The 22,218-nt window shown below is 36.5% G+C and overlaps 2 pseudogenes; one reads left to right on the top strand and one right to left on the bottom strand.

The window, feature by feature from the left end:
• Nucleotides 1–11,049: 11,049 nt before the first annotated feature.
• On the top strand, nucleotides 11,050–12,886 carry LOC119522404 (annotated as a pseudogene).
• A 7,859-nt stretch (nucleotides 12,887–20,745) lies between these two features.
• LOC119522403 lies at nucleotides 20,746–21,324 on the bottom strand (annotated as a pseudogene).
• Nucleotides 21,325–22,218: the final 894 nt, after the last annotated feature.

Below are 22,218 nucleotides of genomic sequence, written 5' to 3'. Positions count from 1 at the left end.
CTAAAGTTGTCATATGTATAATTAGGGAGCAACTATGAGAATATGTTTCTTTTTTTAAATTAGGAAACCCTTTATTTTTAAGCTTAGATAAAACTAAAATAGATTATCAGAAAGGGAACATAAAATTAAATGTTTAGCTGCTGGCCTTCAAAATAATTTACTTTAAAAATTCATTCATATAAGCTAAAAATTTTGGACTTTCTGCATATGAATTTGCTTTATACACTGTTGGAGGTAACACCAGTCAACCTACAACACTGTTTCAATACCTAGCATCATAATATAGAAGAAAATAAATATAATTTATGTGTTTGTATTCATTAGTCTGTTAATATCATTGAAACTTGAGAATTCAATTAAGAACACTCTCAGAATGGTTTAACTGGAACAAGGTTTCTTGACTTGTATTTCCTTGAAAAAATCATATCATTCCTGAATATATATCAAATAATATCATTTTATATGACATTTTTCAAGTACATATTTCATATAAACACCCATCTATGGTAATATAAAATATTGTAAATCATATTTCTAAATTACATGCACAATATATCATTAAATATGGGCACACAAATAAATGCATGGTTTATTTATGTAATTATTCAGGAAATTCAACATTGGTCTCTATTGCAATAAAAAAGGATGTTGCCAGAGGATATAAAGCATGCTGCCCCATCAGGGGTATTGCTTTAACCTGGAGGAAACTATAATTTAAGAAGTGGGGGTTGAGTCTTTTAATATATCTGCTAGTTAATATCATTTCCCTATTGATTTTGTTTATAGACTTTGTTTCAAGTTGGAGTGTTACAATGCCCTTAATAGAGCTTTTTCATACATTTTTATTTTTATATTTGTCTAAATAGCACCAGCAATGAGTTGTGGCTTTCAGTTTTATAATTATACTTGCACTAGAATGTGAAAAATGGGCCAGGGATTTGGATTTTTTTTTTCTCTCCCTGATTGATTCAAATACAAGCCACATCAGATCAACTTAGAAAAAAATTCAACATTTAAATTATTTTTTATGGTGAATTGCTAATTGAAAATTCTTAATTCATGGATAAATATTCTTTTCTTGAAAGAGTGCAGTTAGCCATTTTATGTTCTAGCAAAGCTGTAAAACATTCACTGAAAATAGACTCAGTTACTCCTTGAATAACAATGTAACCAGACATTAGAAAACACATCCAACATTCCCCTTTAACTGTATCCAGTTGCTAGACTGTACATTGCTTGATGGTGCAGGGTTTAGCTATTTACAAATCTCAAATTTTATGTAATATGTATAGGGACTCTGTCCAAGACAGACACCTGTTCATTGCTTGGACAAAGACATTGTTTTGATATTTCTTCAAAGGGACAAATATTTTATTCCATCTCATTTAAAAGTTTGCCTGATTCATTCTCTGGAACTTCAGGTATCTGTGTGACACCTGAGACTCAGAGCCAGATCACAGCAGCTGTGAATGTCAATAACCCACACAGCAACTCTTAAACAAGCTGAACAAGAGATCAGACTTCAATTAGAGATATAAATGAAGTTGATCTGGTTAGGACTAAGTTAAATCAGGCTAAAGGGTAAAGGATAATATTTACTGTGTTTTAAAACTTCAACTTCTGTGTGATACTAAAGGAAGATATTACTATTTTGTACAAAATTTATAGTTTCTGTAGCACACTATGTAATTTAACTTGTATGGTCAGTTTATTTGAACACCATAATTACAGGGAACCTTGAATAGGGAGTCAGACCTTGTTGGTTTGTAAAGGTTAGTATGATGCTCCAATACATCCTTGAGTAATTTGAGCAGAGAACAAGAAATATTTGCAAAGTCCCATTAAGGGACTAGGCAAAAATGTGGAAATATTAAAGTTCATCACCTGGAGAATTCCTGATATTTTTGCAAGCATTTGGGACTAAAATGTGATAGACCAACCCTATGATCTTGGGGTTTGCCCTTATGAAAACTATTCCCACAAAGGTGAAGCGAAGCCTACTCATAATTATACCTAAGCATCACCCCCAGAGAACCTCTTTTGTTTCAGATGTGGCTTCTTTCTCTAAGCCAACTATGCATGTAAACACATTGCCCTCCTCTCTACATGGTACATGACTATCAGGGGTGTAAATCTCCCTGGCAACATGGGACATGACTCCTGGGGATGAGCTTGGCCCTGGCATCATGGGATTGAGAAAGACTTCTTTTACCAAAAAGGGGAAGAAAAATGAAACAAAATAGAGGTTCAGTGGCTAAAAGATTTCAAATAGAGTCAAGAGGTCATTCTGGAGGTTATTCTTATGTATTATATGGATATCACTTTTTAGTTTGTATTGGATTAGAAGAGCTAGAAGGAAATACCTGAAACTGATGAGCAGTAATCCAGTAGCCTTGATTTTTTCCCTGCAATTTTATTGAGATATAGTCACATTCCATAAAATCATCCAAAATGACAATTGTTCACAGTATCATCATACAGTTGTGTATTCATCACCACAATTTTTGAGCAATTACATTACTGCAAAAATGTAACAAAAATAAACTACAAATAGGAATAAAAATTAAAATAAGAGAAAAAAATAAAACCCAAAACATCCCATCACCCCATCCCTCCCTATTGTTCATCTAATTTTTATCCACAGTTTTCTACTCATATGTCCATACACTGGATAAAGGGAGTGTGAGCCACAAGGTTTTCACAATCACACAGTCACACCATATAACATATATACTTATACTCTTGTATTCAATAATCCAGGCTACTGGATTGCATTTCAACAGTTTCAGATATTTCCTTCTAGGTATTCTAATACACTAAAACCTACAAAGGGATATCTATATAATGCATAAAAAAAAATCCAGAGAGAACTCTCAATTCAATTTAAAATATCTCAGCCACTGAAACTTTTTTTTTAATTTATCTTCCCCCTCTTGGTCAAGAAGGCTTTCTCATTCCCATGAAGCTGGGTCCAGACTCATCCCTGGGAGTCATGTCCCACATTGCCATGGAGATTTACAACCCTGGGAGTCATGTCCCACATAGGGAGGCAGATAGAAAGTTCACCAGAAAAGCTGGCTTAGAGATAGAGGCCACATCTGAGCAACAAAAGAGGTTCTCTGGGGTGACACTTATGGAGAATTATAAGTAGGCTTAGCCTCTCCTTTGCAGTAAGAAACTTCATAAGGGCAAGCCCCAAGATTAAGTACTTGGCCTACTAAATTCATAGTCCCCAATGGTTGGAGCATATAAGGAATTCACCAGGTGGGTAAAGTTATTTCCACATTTTCCCCAGTCACTCAAGGCAGTTTTTCAACTACTTTATACCCTCTAATCAAATTATTCTGGATGTATTGGGGCTTCACACTATCCTGTATAAACCAACCAGATCTCACTCCCTATTCAAGGTTCCATGTAATTATGGCATTTGAATAAACTGACCATACAAGTTAAATTAGGTAGTGTGCTATAGAAAATATAAATTTTGCACAAAATAAGCATCTCTTACTTTGTTCTCACACAGAACTTGAAGTTTTAAAACACGGTTAATATCATCCTTGACCATTTAGTCTCATTACTTTAGTCCTGACCAAGTCCATTTCATTCATAACTCTAACTGAAGTCTGATCTCTTATTCAGCTTCTTTAAAATTTGCTGTATTTGGTAATGTTGACATTCAAAACTGCCAAACTCTGGCTCTGAGTCTAAGGTGTCACACAGAAACCTGAAGGTCTAGGGACCAAGCCAGTTATACCCAGACAGCTCAGCATCTCATAATCTAGAAATGAAAGTTACAACTCAGGAATAGATGTAACTGTTGTAAGAGCTTACAATCTAGGAACCATTACAATAAGCTTTACCTCATAACCTATGCTCTCAAATTCAATTCTCAGAGTTTGCACATTATAGTTAGTCCATATTAGTGAAACATTATGTCTGTTGTTTCATTTCTTTCTATTCACTCAAAATACTGCCCCCAAGGTCCATTTACTTAGTTGCATTCCTTACAACTTCATTTCTTCTTGCCATTACTCAATATTCCATTGTATGTATACACCACAGTTCACCATTCTGTCCTTCAGTCAATGTACCCTTAGGCCACCTCCATACATTGCAAATTGTGAATAATGCTGCCATAAACACCAGTGTGCAAAAGTCCATTTGTTTCCCTGCTGTCAGTTCTTCCAATTTTATACCCAATAAATGGTTTGCAGGACCATATGGCAGCCCCATACTTAGCTTCCTGTGGAATCACCACAATGTCCTCCAAATGGTCTACACCATTCTATTTTCCCCAACAACTTTGAATTGATACATGACTCTCTCTACATTTTCTGCAGCACTTGTATCCCTCTGTTTATTTTTTAAACATTCCATCCTAAGTAAACCATCAATGGTTCCCAACATAATCACATAGATACGCATTCACCACCATAATATATATGCAGAAATGTAACATTTCTTCTGCAAAGAGGAAGAGGAGAAAAAAGGAAAAAAAAAACAGAAAAAAATTACAAAAATAAAAGAAAAAATAAAATAAAACAAAATATATTAAAAAATTCAGAAAACAACACCACAACCAAGAATCATATACCCCTCCCTTGCATCCCCCTCTTATAAACATTTAGCTTTGATATATTGTCTTTGTTAAAATTAGTGGAGGGATACTATAGACTAGTTTGCATTGATTGTATTTTCTCCCCAATACCATCTGTGCCGGTTTGAATGTATTGTGTCCCCCAAATGCCATTATCTTTGTGGTCTTTCTTTTTGGTGCTGGTTAGATTTGCTTGGAATGTGCCCCACCCAGCTGTGGGTGGTGACTTTGGTGAGATACTCCCATGGAGGTGTGACCCCACCCATTCAGGGTGGGCCTTGATCAGTGGAGCCATATAAAACATGCTGACTCAAAGAGACTGAACGGAGTGCAGCTATGAGTGACGTTTTTAAGAGGAGCAAGCTTGCTAGAGAGGAACATCCCGGGAGAAAGCCATTTTGAAACCAGAACTTTGGAGCAGACGCCAGCCATGTGCCTTCCCAGCTAACAGAGGTTTTCCGGACGCCATTGGCCATCTCCAGTGAAGGTACCCGATTACTGATGTGTTACCTTGGACGTTTTGTGGCCTTAAGACTGTAACTGTGTAGTGAAATAAACCCCCATTTTATAAAAGCCTACCCATCTCTGGTGTTTTGCATTCTGCAGCATTAGCAAACTAAAACACCATCCCATTCTCCACACTTTGCAAAGGTGACATTCATTTGTTCTCCCTCATGTAAAAATGTTCATATATTTGCACATTTAATCACCATCATTGATAACTCTATGTTTCACTATGTTATACAGTCCCAGTCTTTATCTTCTATCTTTCTTTCTGGTGTCCAAAGTGCCCCTAGCCTTCTTCTTTCAACAATACTCTCACTCATCTTTGTTCAGTGTATTAAAAATATTGTGATACCATCACACAATATTGTGCTATCTATTTCTGGGTCTATACAATCAATCCTGTTGAACATTCTATACTCCTTCAGCATGAAAAGACCAATCTCCACCCTCTTCCTATCTCCTGATAGCCTGTGTTATTAACTTTATCTCTCAAAGTTTGCTCATTAATATTAGTTCATATTAGTGATACCATACAGTATTTGTATCTTTGTTTCTGGCTAATTTCACTGAAAAAAACATCCTCAAGATTCATCCAAGTTGCTATATGCTTCATGACTTTATTCTGTCTTAAACTGCATAATATTCCATCATATGTATATACCACAGTTCGTTATCCACTTGTCCATTGATAAATATTTGAGCTCTTTCCATCTCTCAGCAATTGTGAATAATGCCAATCTAAACATAAGTTTACAAATGTCCATTCATGTCTTGCTTTCAGTTCCTCCAAATATATACCTAGTAATGGAACTTCGGTATCATATGGAAATTCTATGCTTAGCTTCCTGTGGAACCACCACACTGCCTTCCAGAGTGTCTGCAACATTCTACATTCCCATGAACAGTGAGTAAGTGTGTCTCTTTATCCACATCCTCTCTAGAACTTGTATTTTCTGTTTTTTTTTAAATGGCCTTTCTAGTAGGTGTGAGATGATAACCAATTAAGGTTTTGATTTGCATTTCTGTAATAGCCAGTGAAGTTGAGCATTGTTTCATATATATTTGAGCCATTTGTTTTTCATCTTTGGAAAAGTATCTGTCCCTGTCTTTGGTCCATTTTTTAATTGGCTTCTTTAACTTTTTGTTGTTGAGTTGCAGGATATCTTTATATATTCTGGATATTAAACCCTTACTTGATATGTGGTTTCCAAATATTGTCTCTCATTGAATAGGCTGACTACTTTTCTGGCAAAATCCTTTGATGTACTAAAGTGTTCACTTTTGAGGAGACCCCATTTACCTATTTCTTTTTTCACTGTTCACACTGTGGGTGTAAGGTCTAGGAAACAACCTCCTATCACAATATCTTTAAGACATTTCTCTATATTTTCTTCTAAATTTTTATAGTCTTAACTCTAATATTTAGGTCTTTGATACATTTAGAGTTAATTTTTATAAGATGTGAGATAGTAGTCCTCTTTTACTCTTTTAGATATGGATATCTGCTACACTGCCTCCAGATGGGCTGTGCCATTCTACTTCCCCACAGTGATTAGATACATCCTTCAGTCCACATTTGCTATAGAACTTGTATCCCTCTGTTTATTTTTTAAACAGTTTTGTTCACACACCATACATCTCCTCCTAAGTAAACAATCCATGAATCTTGGTATAATCACAGAGACATGCATTCACCACCACAATCTATATGAGTACTTTTCCTTTTCTTCCACAAAGAGTAAGAGAAGAAATAAAAAAGAAAAAAAAGAAAAAGAAAAAAAAATTAAAAAATAGTTGAAAAAATAAAAATAAAGTGAAATACAATTAAAAGGTCAGAAAACAACAGCAGCACCAAGAACCCCAAACCCCTCCATTGTATCACACTCTTTTAGACATTTAGCTTTGGTATATTGACTTTGTTACACTTAATGGGAGCATATTGCAATGTTTCTGTTAACTAAAGATTCTAGATTGCATTGATTGTATTTTCCCCCAATACCATCCCATTTTCAATACCTTGCAAAATTGACATTCATTTGTTCTCCCTCATGAAAAACATTCTTAGATATGTACATTTAATCAGTGTCATTGACCAATCTAATTTTCACTAAATTATACAGTCCAAGTCTATGCAATGAGAGACAATATTTGGAAACAACATATCAAGTTCTATATTTCCTTCTTCTCTCATACATGCCCCTAGCCTATCTCTTTCAACCATACTACATTCAGCTTTGATCATTATTCATATAATATTTTGCTACCATCACATAGTATTGTGCTATCCACTTCTTTGTCCTTTTTATTAATGCATAGTGCCCTTCTTTTTCTCTTTAATTGTTTCACATTTGAAGTCTACTTTGATATATTTATAGTCACTCTTGCTCTTTCTGGTTGTTGTTTGCTGGAAATATCTTTTTCCAACCTTTCACTTTCAACCTGTTTTTGTCTTTGGGTTTTAAGTGAGTCTCTTGTACACAGCATAGGGATGGATACTGTCTTCTTTTTTTATCCACTCTGCCAATTTATGTCTTTTGATAGGGGAGTTCAATCTGTTAATGTTTAATGCTATTACTGCAAAGGCATAACTTACCTCAACCATTTTTCCATTTTGGATTTTATATATCATATCTTTTTTCTTTCTTTTTACTCTTTTAGTCACCCTTACTTCTAATATTCATTTCTCTCTCTTCTTGGAACCTCTCCTGTCTTTTCCTTTCTGTTTGAAGCACTCCCTTTAGTATTTCTTGTAGTGGAGGTCTCCTGTTCATGAAGTCTTTCAGTGTGTTTATCTGTACATATTTTAAACTTTGCCTCATTTTTGAAGCACAGTTTTGCTGGATATAGTATTCTTGGTTGGCAGTTCTTCTCTTTCAGTATCTTGAATATATCATACCACTGTCTTCTTGCCTCCATGGTTTCTGTGGAGAAATCTGTACATAGTCTTATGGAGCTTTCCTTGTATTTGGTAGATTGTTTTTCTCTTGCTGCTTTCAAAATTCTCCCTTTGTCTTTGAAATATGACAATCTGATTAGTGTCTTGGAGTAGGTCTATTTGGATCTATTCTATTTGGGTTATGCTGTGCTTCTTATACCTGTAATTTTATGTCTTTTGTAAGTTGGGAAATTTTCATTTATTATTTTCTTTATTATTCTTTATTCCCCCTTTTCCTTCTCTCCTCCTTCTGGAATGCCCATGACACATATATTCATGCACTTCATGGTGTCATTCAATTTGCTGAGACCCTGCTCATATGTTTCTGTTGTTTCCCTATCTGTTCCTTTGTATGTAAGATTTCAGTTCACTAATCCTTTCTTCTGCCTCTTCAGGTCTGCTGTTGTATGTCTCCACTGTGTTTTGCATCCCTTCTATTGTACATTTCATGACCATAAGCTCTGTCATTTGTTTTTTCAAGCTTTTGAGTTCTTCTGTAGGGACACCCTGTGTCTTCTTTACATCCTTCATCTCTTCTGCCACATTTTCTTTGTACTCACCGATTTTAGAAAATTTGTTTTAAAAACTTTAATTAGTTGTTTGAACTCCTGAATCTCAGTTGAGGTGTTAGCTTGTTCTTTTGACTGGGCCATATCTTCTTGTTTCTTGGTGTGATTCATGATTTTTTTGCTGTCTAGGCATCTGATTTTCTTTATTAGTTTATTCTGGAGGTCACTTTCTCTCTTTTGCTAGGGTTTTCTTGTTGGTTGTCTTTCATCTATATCTGTCATTTGTTTCTCTCCTTGGCAAGTTGTAAGAATAGCTCTGCCCCACAGTTTTCCTCTGAAAATTAGGCACCAACAGTGTCCTGCCACAGGGGATGGAGGTAGGCACTGAGCAACCCAGTAAGCTCACTGTGTGTGGTAAAACAAATCTGCTGGAATCCACTAGTGTTCTGTTTTTCACTAGTCAGCAAGACCTGGATTTGTTTTAGAACCCTGCTTTAACAGTTGGCTCTTCCATATTTCTCAGACAAAACAGTGCCCAGTTTCCTTGCAAAGTGTGTAGACGAACTCCTGTGGCCTTAAGAAAGGGTCTCATCTTTTCAATAGTGTTTCTATTCCATTGCATCTTCTGGACTGTCCGGCAGATGGTGCTGTTTGGTAACTTAATCATACTCAGAAGCTGCTTTGCCTCTGAGCATAAGCTGCCTCTACACATGTGAGCTGAATCTGCAGGATTCCTATGCCCTCACTTTGCTGGCCAAAATCTGGCTTGATGAGGGCTCCACCAGTGGCAGAAGATTCCCTCAGCTGACACAGCACTCCATCTGTCCCCCAAGTAAGGAAACAGCTGCCTGCTGCTGCTTCCCTCAAGGGTGGGGGAAGGTCTTTTGGACCCAGGGCTGGAAATGCAGTCTCTGTCCATGTTTTCTCAGTCTCTTTGTCCCTCACTGACCTGGGACTTGAAATGCCCTCCCCTGTCCCCTGGATCTTCAAAGACTGGTAGTGTGTATCACTGCTGTGAGAGATTTTATAGTCTGTATCCCTAGTGGTAGGGGTCCCATCTGCTGATTCTGTGCCTTTCCCACATGAGACTGAGTGAGGTATAGGGGAGAGGTCTGGCTGGTCTGGGACAGAATATCCCTACCTGATAGTTCTTCCCTTTCTTCAGCTCTGCATTTAAGAATCCTTCTCCAGTCTTTATCTTCCTCCAGAATTACAAACAATTAAGAAATATTTTGTTGTTGTTCAATGTCTGGAGACAAGTCTTCAGTAGCCATTCACATCATGTGGATGATGTCACTCTCAAAGGCTCTTTCTTCATGTTTTACTTCCAGGCCCATGCCAATTTTCCAGCTTCCAAACATGCCTAGAATTTTACTAAATGTGTTATTTTCAGGCTCTTCCAAGATATACATGTTGTCAGGGCGTGTTGTACATTTGCTTCCCTAAGGTTGGCCTTGATATACAGTAAATATTCTTAGTAGAATTTAGAAAAATAAAAGAAACACCCAGATTTGTCCTGGTGTAATTTCCATGCATTTTCACTGTTGTAACAAATTCCTAGTTTTCTTTCTGCGTTATTATTATCTGAGGAGGGAAATAAAGCTTTACAACTAACCAATTAATTCTCACTTCTGGGGAAGTGCCAATATAAGTTCCAGAACCTGGCTAGAATTTCCTCTAGACTATATGAGCCTCTTCACATTTTTTGTTTGTTTGTTTTTTCCTGAATTACATGACTGGGTTGCATTTAACTCAATTTTAGATGCAAGCCTATGCAAGAAAATCAATTGCAAGAAACTTCAGAAAAGAATTCTACTTTTAATTAGATATTTCAAGTAATTTCTGCATATGCTTGCATATATAAAATTCAGTGTTGAATACACTTGAGAATTTTGGCCTTTAATAGATGTTGCCTGGAGTAATAAAATCAAAATTAAAAAGGACCCATACACAATGCTTAGGAATAGGAAGGGAAAGGAGCAATGTTTCCTCAAGTATTTCCATTTTTTTCTTTTTCTTATCAGAAACAAGTATTTCTTTCATTACCAACCAAACTTCAGATGTCAAATGCATCAGCGATGTGAGGAATTTGTGGCTCATCAAGCATTTTTGAATATCTACACTATGTCAGTCACTCAGCTAGGTACTAGAGGTGCACAAATGAAGAAAATATTGTCCTTGCTTGTGGTAGCTCATGGTCCAATGTAAGCTTGGCAAATATGCTAAAAGATCACTGGCCCCCACCCCTGCCTGCCTGGCTTGGGGTGTCGGGTGTTTGCTTCCAGGGTGAGCAGCTCCAGGGCCCAAGGTTGGCCCAGGCATCCACTCTGGGAGGAGTCGCAACTCAGGATGGCTATTGTGGCTGGGTGGTCCTGGAGTCTCCCACTACTGCATGAGGCTGCCGGTGAGGTTGGGCTCCTGGGAGTCCCTGCAGGCCTGGGGGAAAGATCAGTCTTATGGAGTCTCTGTCCATGCCCAGGGGATGAGACCAGAAAGAGGACATGGCTACTGGATAGGGGGAAGCAAGGTCTCAGGTGTCCTTGACCTTCAAGGACATGGCAGTGCTCTTTACTTGGGATGAGTGGAGAAAGCTGGATCCTTCTCAGAGAAACTTGTACCAGGACATGATGCTGGAGAACTATAGGAACCTGATGTCAGTGGGACTTGCATTTTCCAAACCAAAAGTGATCTCCCTGTTGCAGCAAGGAGAAGAGCCCTGGAAGGTAGAGAAAGAAAGTCCCAGAGGCTCCCTTCTAGGATGGAAGAACAGTACCAAAACCACAAAATCATCTCAAACTCAAGACTCATCATTTTAGTGACTACTGAAGAAAATACTCAAAAGGCAGGAACCCTCACACTTCAAATCAGAAAAACCCTGTATATATGAAGACAGATTAAAGAAACAGCAGGACAAAAATGAAGGTTTCCAAATAATTTCAGTAATCCATAAGAAAATCTGTACCATGGAAAGAAGCCATAAAAATTTTGAATTTGACCAAAACTTTACACTGAAATCAGTCCTTGTTAAGAAACAGAGGGTTTCTAGAGAAAAAGCACCATTAAAATGTGAAATACAAAGAAATAGCTTCAAGCAGAATTCAAATTTACTTAACCAGCCAAAAATCAACACAACAGAGAAACACCATAAATGTGATATTTATGAAAAAGCTTTCATTCACAATTCATCCCTTCATAAACATCAGAAAAACCATACTGGAGAGAAATTATTCAAATGTGAAGAATGTTTGAAAGCCTTCAGCCAAAGCTCAGCTCTTATTCAACACCAAAGAATTCATACTGGAGAGAAACCCTACATGTGTAAAGAATGTGGGAAGACCTTCAGCCTTAGTGCATCCTTTTGTAAACATATAAGAACTCATACTGTGGAGAAATCTTATAGATGTAAAGAATGTGGCAAGTCCTTCAGCTGAAGGTCAAGACTTTTTATACATCAAAAGATCTATGCTTGAGAAAATCACTATAGATATAAACCTGGTAGGAAGCCATCAAGTTGTAGCACATCCCTTCCTGGATGTCAGAAAATTCATCTCAGAAAGAAATCCTATTTATGTAATGAATGGGGCAACACCTTTAAGTCTAGCTCATCCTTTCAGTATCATCAAAGAATTCACACTGGAGAGAACTCTTTTAAATGTAGTGAATGTGGGAGAGCCTTCAGTCAGAGTGCATCTCTTATTCAGCATGAAAGAATTCACTCTGGAGAAAAGCCCTATAGATGTAATGAATGTGGAAAAGGCTTCATTTCTATTTCATGACTTAATAGACATTGAGTAATTTGTACTGGTGAGAAATTGTATAATTGTAATGAATGTGGTAAAGCCTTAAGTTCCCACTCAACACTCATTATTCATGAGAGAATTCATACTGGAGAGAAGCCATGTAAGTGTAAAGTGTGTGAAAAAGCCTTCAGACAAAGTTCAGCTCTTATTCAACATCAGAGAATGCATACTGGAGAAAGAAAGACCCTATAAATGCAATGAGTGTGGAAAAACATTCAGGTGAAATTTATCCCTTAGTAACCAACAGAGAATTCATATGGGAGAGAAACCATATCAATGCCTGGAATGTGGGATATCTTTTGGCCAAAGTGTGGCACTTATTCAACATCAGAGAATTCATACAGGGGAGAAACACTTTAAATGTAATACATGTGTGAAGACTTTTAGACAAAACTCATAACTTATTGCACATCAAAAAATTCATACTGGAGAGAAACCATATGAGTGTAAGGCATTTGGGAAACTCTTCAGCCAGAGATAATCCCTTACTAATCATTTTAAGATTCATATTGAAGAAGACCACTTGAAAGCAGATTAACCAGTATGAAAGCCTTAAACCAAAGCTTATCAGAGAACACATACTTGAAAATGATTTAGTAAATGTAACAAATATGATAAAACCTATTTTAACTTTGTTCTAATCAGACATTAAATTCCAAGGATAATCCTTGACTGTGTAATAAATAAGGGGAAAACTTTCATACCTGTCAGTCGCTTTTTAAAATATCCTAAGATAGATAATTCACAATTGCAGACATGGACTTTGACCATTTGTAAAATACAAGGAGGAATTTTTCTCTGCATTTCTATACGACTTTATATATTTGATGCCATGTATGATCATGATAAAAATCTGGGTGCAAGTGGATTCTCATTAGGAAAAAAAACTAATATTTTAATAGCAAATAAAATAATTTATCTTAAATGTATATGAATTTTTAGATGAAAGGACCAAATAAAAGTTATAAAACAAACTGTAAACTTCTTCTCAGCCTCTGGAATTTGCTTTTTCCTAAATTATCAAACTTTGTGCATAGTTTTCATTAAAAAAGAGAAAAACTAAAAAAAAAAGATCACTGCAGTACTGTGTGGCAATTGCAGTAACAAAATGCCATTGGAAATAGTAAATGAAGCAACTATTGGGAGTGTTAGGGAACACTTCAAATATGAATATTTGATTTTTGTCTTCACCTTAAGTTTTCTAAATAATGAAACAGGGAATGGGCATTTCAGGCAGAAAACATCACATGTACACACTGTTTCTGAGAGTTCAAAAAATGATAAGTAGTCCAGTGTGGCTGTGGAATAAGGACACATGGCCTGCGGATTTGTGGTAGATTACATGGCTCCAAATTTACATTAAAACCTGATTGCAAATGGCCTTAGAAGCCATGTTATGGAATTTAAAAATGATCTTACAGGAAATGAGGAAACAAAGGAGGTTTTATTTTTCAGTAAGTCATTGCTATAAACCAATTTATTGTTTTGGAAAGATAATCATGGGGCTTAGATTTGAAAGAAGGCTGGAGAGGACACTAGCTAGAGACAGATTCTTGTACTTAGTCAAGTATTTACAGATTCAGCAAATAATAATAATAATACAGGATACCATACTTAGCCAGATCCTTCCTTCTTCCGCAGCTTAAACTAGCAAAAGCAAAGCTCTGGGATACTCTTATATTAAAAATTATTCAGTCAAATTTGACTTGAGTGCTCTGTATTTTATCTGCCAATCCTAACTTAGTACACAAGAAATGGTAAGATCTTGTACTTGAGATTCAACAGATAGAAGAAGATAGAATTGGCTGGGCTTTGTAATCAGTTAAACATTGAAGGTGAGATAGAAGCAGGAGCCCTGGGTGACTCCCAGGTTTTTAGTCCAAGAGACTTATTTGGAGTTGGAGTAAGTTTGGTGGTGTTCAGATTTAAACACACTGGGTTTAAACTGTAGGAAAGACAGCCTAATACTCTATCCTTCCTACACTATTGACCATAAAAATAATATTTTCTTTTATTAGAGATATAATAGTATATGGTTAGTGATTTTTCTAAAAGTTCTAAGAGGAGCCTGCAGCAGCAAATGGTTGAAAAGAAGACTATTTGCATAGCAAGCACAGTTTCTCCTAATATTGTATACTTATTTTGAATGGATTCAAGGAAGGCTATGGACATTAACAGCCCAGCCACTGTAAAAGGACTGTTAGTTTGTTTGCAGTGTTATTGTTTTAATGACCTTATTTGTAAAATACCACCATGATCATAAACACCTTAGGGACAATGTTATTCCCAATTAATTGTTAAAGTTCATGTTGGGTCATTAAACTAAAAAACCTAAGATGCAAAGTCCTAAAACCTCTGCATCTAATGGGTTTACTTGATTCATCCTGTTTACCCTTCACAAGGAGATATCTAACCTTCACTTTTCATCCATCTTTCTTGCTGTTTACCCTGAGGCTTTTAAGGTATCTTCCTAGAATAGATAGGATTGAGAGGAAAGAATACAAATCTCAATTGGCTACCTAAAGACTGTGTAAATGTCAAGGCAGAAATGAAAGAAAGCATTTCAACAAATTTTATGATATAATAGAAATAAATTTTAAGCAGAGAATTTAATCTAAAATTATGAACAACTTGGATGTTTATTACTTGGCAAGAATTACTGTCTTAAGTTTTTGCCATTACTGCTTAATTAGGTGTCCATTAGGAAAAAGCGTTATCTCAGAACAAGTGTGTAGCAACATTTGGAGGTGGGGTTTCTAGTCACTTACATAGAAAAACATACAGCTCACCATTGGGCATCACTTACCATATACTAGAAGTATGTACAGCCATTTGTTCAGTAGATAATGTTGACAATGTTTGATCATTAGCATGTTCAACAGGGAAATGTTGGTTCATAAACCCCAGGATTTACCAAAATGATCATATAAACCAAATGGAGAGCAGGTTCCATTAAACTAACGCTACACTTTGTTAAACTAGTGCTTCTTATAATGAGCTTGGGTCTTCATAAATGACTGTGCCCTCATTTAAACAGTTAAAACAGACTTAAATTCCATCACTTTAACTTGAATATTTCAACCAAAAGAAATTTATACACCACATTATACAGCTTTATTTCTGAATGTACAATACAAGGAAAGCAATTGCTGCATATATTCATTTTATTAACAATAAAGGATAAATGACATCAACAAAGAAATATTAGCCAAAGAGGACCATGTTTGTTGCAGATTGCCTCATTAGCTTGTTTTCAAAACATGCTCACCAGAGTGAAAGGCAATCATATGACTAGTTGGGTGACAAGACATCTGTTGTATTAGCTCCAATAAGGCTAGTGGGAGTGGGTAAGGACAAACTGTGTTCTTATTTAATCAGGTTACGTGGAAACTGAGAGAATAGTCTGTCATTTGAGGTCTTGTCCCAGGCTGCTCTTTCTCCTAAAATAATAATAATAATATTAATAACTTAGAAGGAAAGGGTTGCTATTTAAAGTTTTATGCTCTTTTTATAAGCAAATGATTTCCATCTGCTTTGTAATGACTGTAAATACTATAGCTGCAAACTGTCAAAAAAGCAACTATCCCTGCTCTTGAAAAAACATGCTAGGGACTGAGTCTACTTGTTATCTCTAAGTGAAAGACTCTGATAATTTTAGAAGATATATTCTTCAAACAAAATAGTGACCTAATGTTTCAAGCTATTAGTAAATGATGAAGATGAAAAAAGATGGACACACAGTTTTTATATTGCTGTCTAAATTCACATCCAAAGAAGACTTATATTCAGTTGCTGTGAAGCATTTATAATATTTATTTATGACAGGGATAAGTTACTTATATCATTATATGATACCAAAATACAGTACATTTTACCATGGAAAAAACGACACCCCATTAAGCTGCCTTACATAATAATTTTACAAAAAAGGTGGAGAAATTATACACACACATACATATGTAAATGTGTGTGTGTGAAAGAATAAATGAATAAACTTTTAGATACAGAAAAAGTGCCATTATTTTTAAAAGAAAGACTATTTCCATTTGCTGTGACCTATCAGTAAATCATCCACTTAATCCTTGCTCTAAGGAGTCTATTGTATATGGCTAAGGTAACATTCCCTTTGAGGGAATAGAATCTGGGTTGCCAAAGGATCAGAAATCATCACTGATTAGATGCTTTCTTTTCTCTTCACTTATTCCTTTCAGGATGTCAGGGTTACTCTTCCAGGATGTGAAAAACTTGGTATTGGTAAACAACTTTGCAAGTGACAGTATCCTATTAACTTCTATGCATTATGAAATTAGGCTCTTGTTTTCATATTTTTGGTAATACAACTTATTCTAATAGTGTGTTTTGAAATATCTTGTCCCTATGTGTAAACAAAATATAACTGCAATTTTATCATTGTGAAAGTGACCCAAGAGAAAATTATAGGTCACTTCGGAATGTAACAGTTGATCAGCTATCTAATTCCTATAGTATAAAACAGTGGTTTTCAAATTTCTAAGATATGTTTTAGTAGAGGAACATCCCTCCACCCAGCCATCTTTCTGATTGATCAGAGACTGGGTACCTCATGCCCCAGCTGCTCAACCAGTGCCTTGTCCTCTTTTTTCTCCCTCCCTCAAGCAGGCATTGAGACACTTTCTTAGAACACATATCAAAATATGTCCTATATTGTTTGTGTGTTTGTATGTGTGCAAAATCACATTTAGACTTACACAAAATAAGCTTCTTGATATTTTCTTGTTTAAATACATTTTCTTAGCTTGAATTGCTGAATATTTTATGAATTTTGCCTGGACTTCCTATATTCACAATATAATTTGCCCAGGATTTTTCCACTATCTATAATTTTTGCAGCATTGGATTTAGTGCTATGAGTGATAAATAAAGCATTTTAGCCATAAATATATAATACAAAACAGGCAAATAATGATTGAGAGTGCTTTGGATATGTTGATACATTAAATGACATCTTTAGGATAGACCACATTGAAAAGATAAATTTGAACAAAAACTTGATGTAGTTTAGCTTTGTAGATATCTCTGGGAAGAGTATTCTAGGAAGTGGAAAAAAACCATGCAAAGAACTTTAAGGCAGAAATGTGACTGACTTATTCTAGATACAAGGAAGTCAATGTGGCTGGAGAGGAGTGATCAAGGGCGAGTGTAGTAGGTGATGAGAACAGAAAGTTAACAAGGGTCTAGCTCAGATGGCCTCACATGCTATTTGTCCTAGTGTTCTGAGTAAAGAAACATGAGGTACTCTGGATGGACTTGAGTTAATGTATCCAGAGAGAAGCAATGCACTGATTAGTTTACCTTACCTTATCCATCCTTGGAGATATGGATGGAGTCAGCTTCCCAAGAAGCACATCAATCTCTGGGAAATTGAAAGGGAAAAGTGGGCATTACTAAAACAATCATAAACAACCTCTAACAGGTTTGGGGATTTAAGAATATTTGCAAAATACTGTTAAAAATAATAAAAAACAAATATTTTTACTTTCCAAAACAAACTTCACAAATCAGCCCTTCTTCAGGGTTAACTGCAAAATAGACCCAGCTCAAAGGAGAAATGTTCTTTTTAGCTACAAAACTACTTATTCCAAGGAGTTGTGTGATTTTTTCCTTATATTAACTTGTATGCTTTCTTTACATCTACTGATCTAGATACATAATTATGTACAGTTTGATAACTGAATTGTTAAAGACATGATGTTTTGAACTCCACAAGTCCATAAAAAAATAAATGACCTGAAGTTTTTAACTCCTTTGTTGTAGTGGCAAAAGACACTCAGAACATTGGACTTTTTAAAATTAAAATATGCTGTCAACTCTTATTGAAAATGCATAGCCTTAGTATTCTAATTTTCTTATAGAGCATTTCCAGTAAAACAGTAACTAAGGAGTTATAGGATATGCACCCTGCCCTTACGAATCCCATAGTAAAGTCAGGGAAAATAGTAAAAAACATAAAAGACAATTAGAGAACAAAACACTTCAAATTAAATGTCAGTAAATGAGAGGAGAATATAAGCAATGATGAGATCATAATGCCTGTTAGGCTACAACTTTTCACATAGACTATGAGTTTGCCTTCTCCACATGTAGCCTCCACTTAAATCAGAACACATATGATATAATTAGTGTGCAAGGCAAAGATGAACTATTGACTGCACTCTTTTTCACTTTGAAAATCAAAGTCCTTTCTTCTTAAGGGTTAAAATCATCTAACTCAAGAGTTTTCCTACCACCTGCCTGAAAATCACTTGAGTTATTGAACAGGAAAGCAAAGACCCTCATATAGACTTTCTTTCAAGGGAGACGTAAGGATATGTTGTGGCCAAAGTTAACTCTTCATTCTATGACATGCTTTATTTTGATTTATACACTTTTAGAAGAAAAACAAATGAGAGTTTGAGGCTCAGATATCTAGGAAAGGTCAGCCAGTCCAAAATCTTGATTCGTTTGTCTTCTGATGCATGTTTATAAATCAGAAGAAAGGTCATTGGGCACTTAAGATGGTAAGTGGGTGAGTAATGGACAAGAGAACAAAAATAACAAATGATCACTGAACTTCTCAAGTACTCTTGAATAATTACATTGCAACTGTCAATCCAACATCTAGCTTTTTTTTAGGGGGAAAATATATAACTTTATTTTTAACAATGTAATTAAATGCCACCACAGAATTAGGACATCATGGGATTCATTTTTTTTGCATTTAATAAATACAAACAAAAAAAATACTTTGTTTTGAAAGAGACTGTTTCTCAACCTTTTCCAAATGTCACAGAAGCCTGATGGATAAATGCATGCCCTCCTGTGAGGTCTACCTCCTAATGCAGCTACAACACTCTACAGCCCAGCAATACACATTCCCACATACCCACATAGCTACCAGCACAAACCATGTATTCACTCTTTATAAAAAAGGGCTACATCTCATTTAATAAGCCTGTAAATGCTATTTAGGTACAATGTCTCTCCTTTCCCAAATCCCTTCCTAATACAAGTTACATATTGGATTTCAAATTTTAAACCATTCCTTTCTGAGAAAGAAAGAATCTGGTTTTCATAGATGCTCAATATGGAGCTTCCTTTAATCATTAATTGTTAACACCATGAAATTACATGTGAGGCTTTAGCAAGACAGAAAATTTGTCCACTGGATCCTTAATAAAGGGAAGGAAAAAGGATAACATAAAATAAAAGCTATTGTATGTCTTGTAGACCATCCCTTATTTCAAAAATAGAAATTCCTATTTAAACTTAACCTGTTTGAAACAGGACAAATATGTGATTCTGAAGGTGCATATCTGTCACTGCTCACAGGAGCCTTCCAGTTCCCGCTGCAAAGCTCACCATGTACAGAGTGTCAGACCTCATCAAAATCGTCAAGCACAGGAAAGTGCTCTGTCCCCATGTGGGCCTGGGGACCCCATGTGCCACCCTCCTGGGCTGCAGTCAGAACGCAGGTAGGCACACCTTCGCACTCTGTGCTAATGAGGGACTTTCTCCACACCTGAAGATGCTACGGATGATTCTATTCCCCCACACAGGTAAAGTTCCTGGTGCAATCACAATGTGCAAAACCTTAGAACTTCCCAGTTTTTAGATTGGAAAAGAGAAACTCTTGTAGATCCAGGAGAAATCTTCACTAAAACTCCACTCTTATATGCTTGCTCTAAAAATTCACTAGTAACCAAGATATAAATGTCAATCTTTGATAAATGTAACCAGAAAAGAACTATAGGTCTTTGCAACCAGCAGTAAACTTCTTTTTATGTAACCCATTTTTCATTAATCTACATTTTAAAAACAGTTTATTTCCTGAAAATATTTCTAAGTGTGATGGTTCGTAATATACAGCAAATAAAAAGGATGTAACTGGATCATAATATAAACATCTGCTTGTAAGGTCTGAAATAACGTACAGCCTTGCACCCCTCAGGGCACGTGATGAGAACAGGAGGGGCCTTGTTACAAAGAGCCTCCTGGCCTGACCCCGTGGCTGTTGCCACAAGGAGCCATTTCTTTGGAAAGAGCAGCACTGCTTCTGACTAACTGAAAACTTGGCAGGTTCAGCCCTTCCCCTGCTCCGTGCTTGGCCAGAGGAAGGGACTCACAGAATGTCCGCTGCTTGAGGGGGTCTTAGCTATCTGGCCATAGGCTCTTCCACCTGGAGAGGCAGGGCTGACAATGCTGATGATCCACCTGGCCCATCCAAGGGGTATTTTACAACTGCATCAGGCTGTCATTACTCTACATAAATCATAATTTTAGAGGACAAGCCTATTTGGGGTGGGAAAGTTGGGCAAAAAATTAGATGTTGTGGTTCCGCAAGTCTGCTTTTTTTGGTGCTAGCACAGAGTATCAGTGTCACTAAACATTCCCAGTAGAAATGCCAGAAACCGCCTGCTGATGTATGGGTCTTCCCACTGGTACACATGCAGGTGTGTGGACCTCAGAGCCCAGAGACTTCTGTACAATCTGCTTGATGATTTTGTAAAACTGCTCTCCGTGGTCCCACCACATCTTGACAGCATCCACATTTGATTAGCTTTCGTCATTGGGCTCTGCTAGCATGCTCAACACTGACGCGAGGATCTACTCCAGGCTCTGAGCCAGGCTCCACCGATCTGCAGTGCTCTTGTAGCCCATGGAGACGTTGCCCAGGGTGTACAGGATGGAAATGCGGACTTTCCCGTCGGGTAGATGTTGGAATGAAACATCTCACGGGTACATCTAATCTTTAGGGGACTTAACGGGTAATCAAGTGGAAAACTCAAGATGGCAGGAAAAACACTAGACGCAAGGCAGGTGTCTTCTGGGCCAAAGATCAATGCCTCCCAATCACATTTTTTTGTCTTCATCCATGAGGCCTGCCACAATTCCTTCTGGAGGATTCGGTGTTAATTGTTTGTACTCAGCTATCAGACTCTTGGGAGCCCTCCCCGCCATTGTCCCGGCAACAATGGTTCTCCGGAGTCCCTACTCATAAGCACTCATCCCTCCTGCCCCAGTGCCGGACTTTTAGCTTTTTAAAGGGTTATCTATAGAAAAAGTGTCCCAATGCTAAATGCCGAGTTCATCTGATTTATGATTATTTATAAGAAATGGGAGTCACAGTACCAATAAAAATCAATGGCTTTATTTTATTTACCTGCAAATTTTGAGAAATATTCACAAATCATATATTCCATCCAAAGTATACAGTCTCACAGTGTCATCACCTCATTGTGCAATCATCACACTGAAATTTATACCATTTTCATTCTTCAAAAACAAAAAAAAATCAGATATACATAAAAAAAGAAAATCTCAAACACCCATATCCTTTATCTCCCCCCCCCATTATTGACCCCTAACATTACCTGCCACTATTGATGAGAGAACGTTATGGTGTTACTGTTAAGCATAGTCTATAGCCTGCAACAGGTAATTTTTTTCTCAAAAAACATTCTATTATTAACTCTTTGCACAAGTTTCACACATTTGTACTAGTTCATGCAAGAACTTATTTATATCTGTAGTGTTAATTGGTGACATGCATGACTCTAAACAACCCCTTTTAAACAAATTCACCCACCATACAGCACTATTACTCATAATCCAAATAACAAGTTACCCCCACTTCCATCCATTTCCAAACATTTAAGTTCATCCTCATTAAAATCTCTGTACATATCAAGCAAGCGTTCCCCCTTCTCTACCTTCTGTCTGTCTCTAGGTACTTTATATTCTAAGTTTTAAGACCCTGAGTGTATATATTATAGTTAGTTCATATTAGCGAACTCATACAATAGCTGTCCTTTTGTGTCTGACATTTCACTCAGCGCTATGTCCTCAAGTTTC

Source organism: Choloepus didactylus, chromosome X (genome assembly GCF_015220235.1).
Source record: "Choloepus didactylus isolate mChoDid1 chromosome X, mChoDid1.pri, whole genome shotgun sequence".
NCBI classification, from domain to species: Eukaryota; Metazoa; Chordata; class Mammalia; order Pilosa; family Megalonychidae; genus Choloepus; species Choloepus didactylus.
Note: the sequence above shows the minus strand (reverse complement) of the source record. Positions and strands in the feature narration are given on the sequence as shown.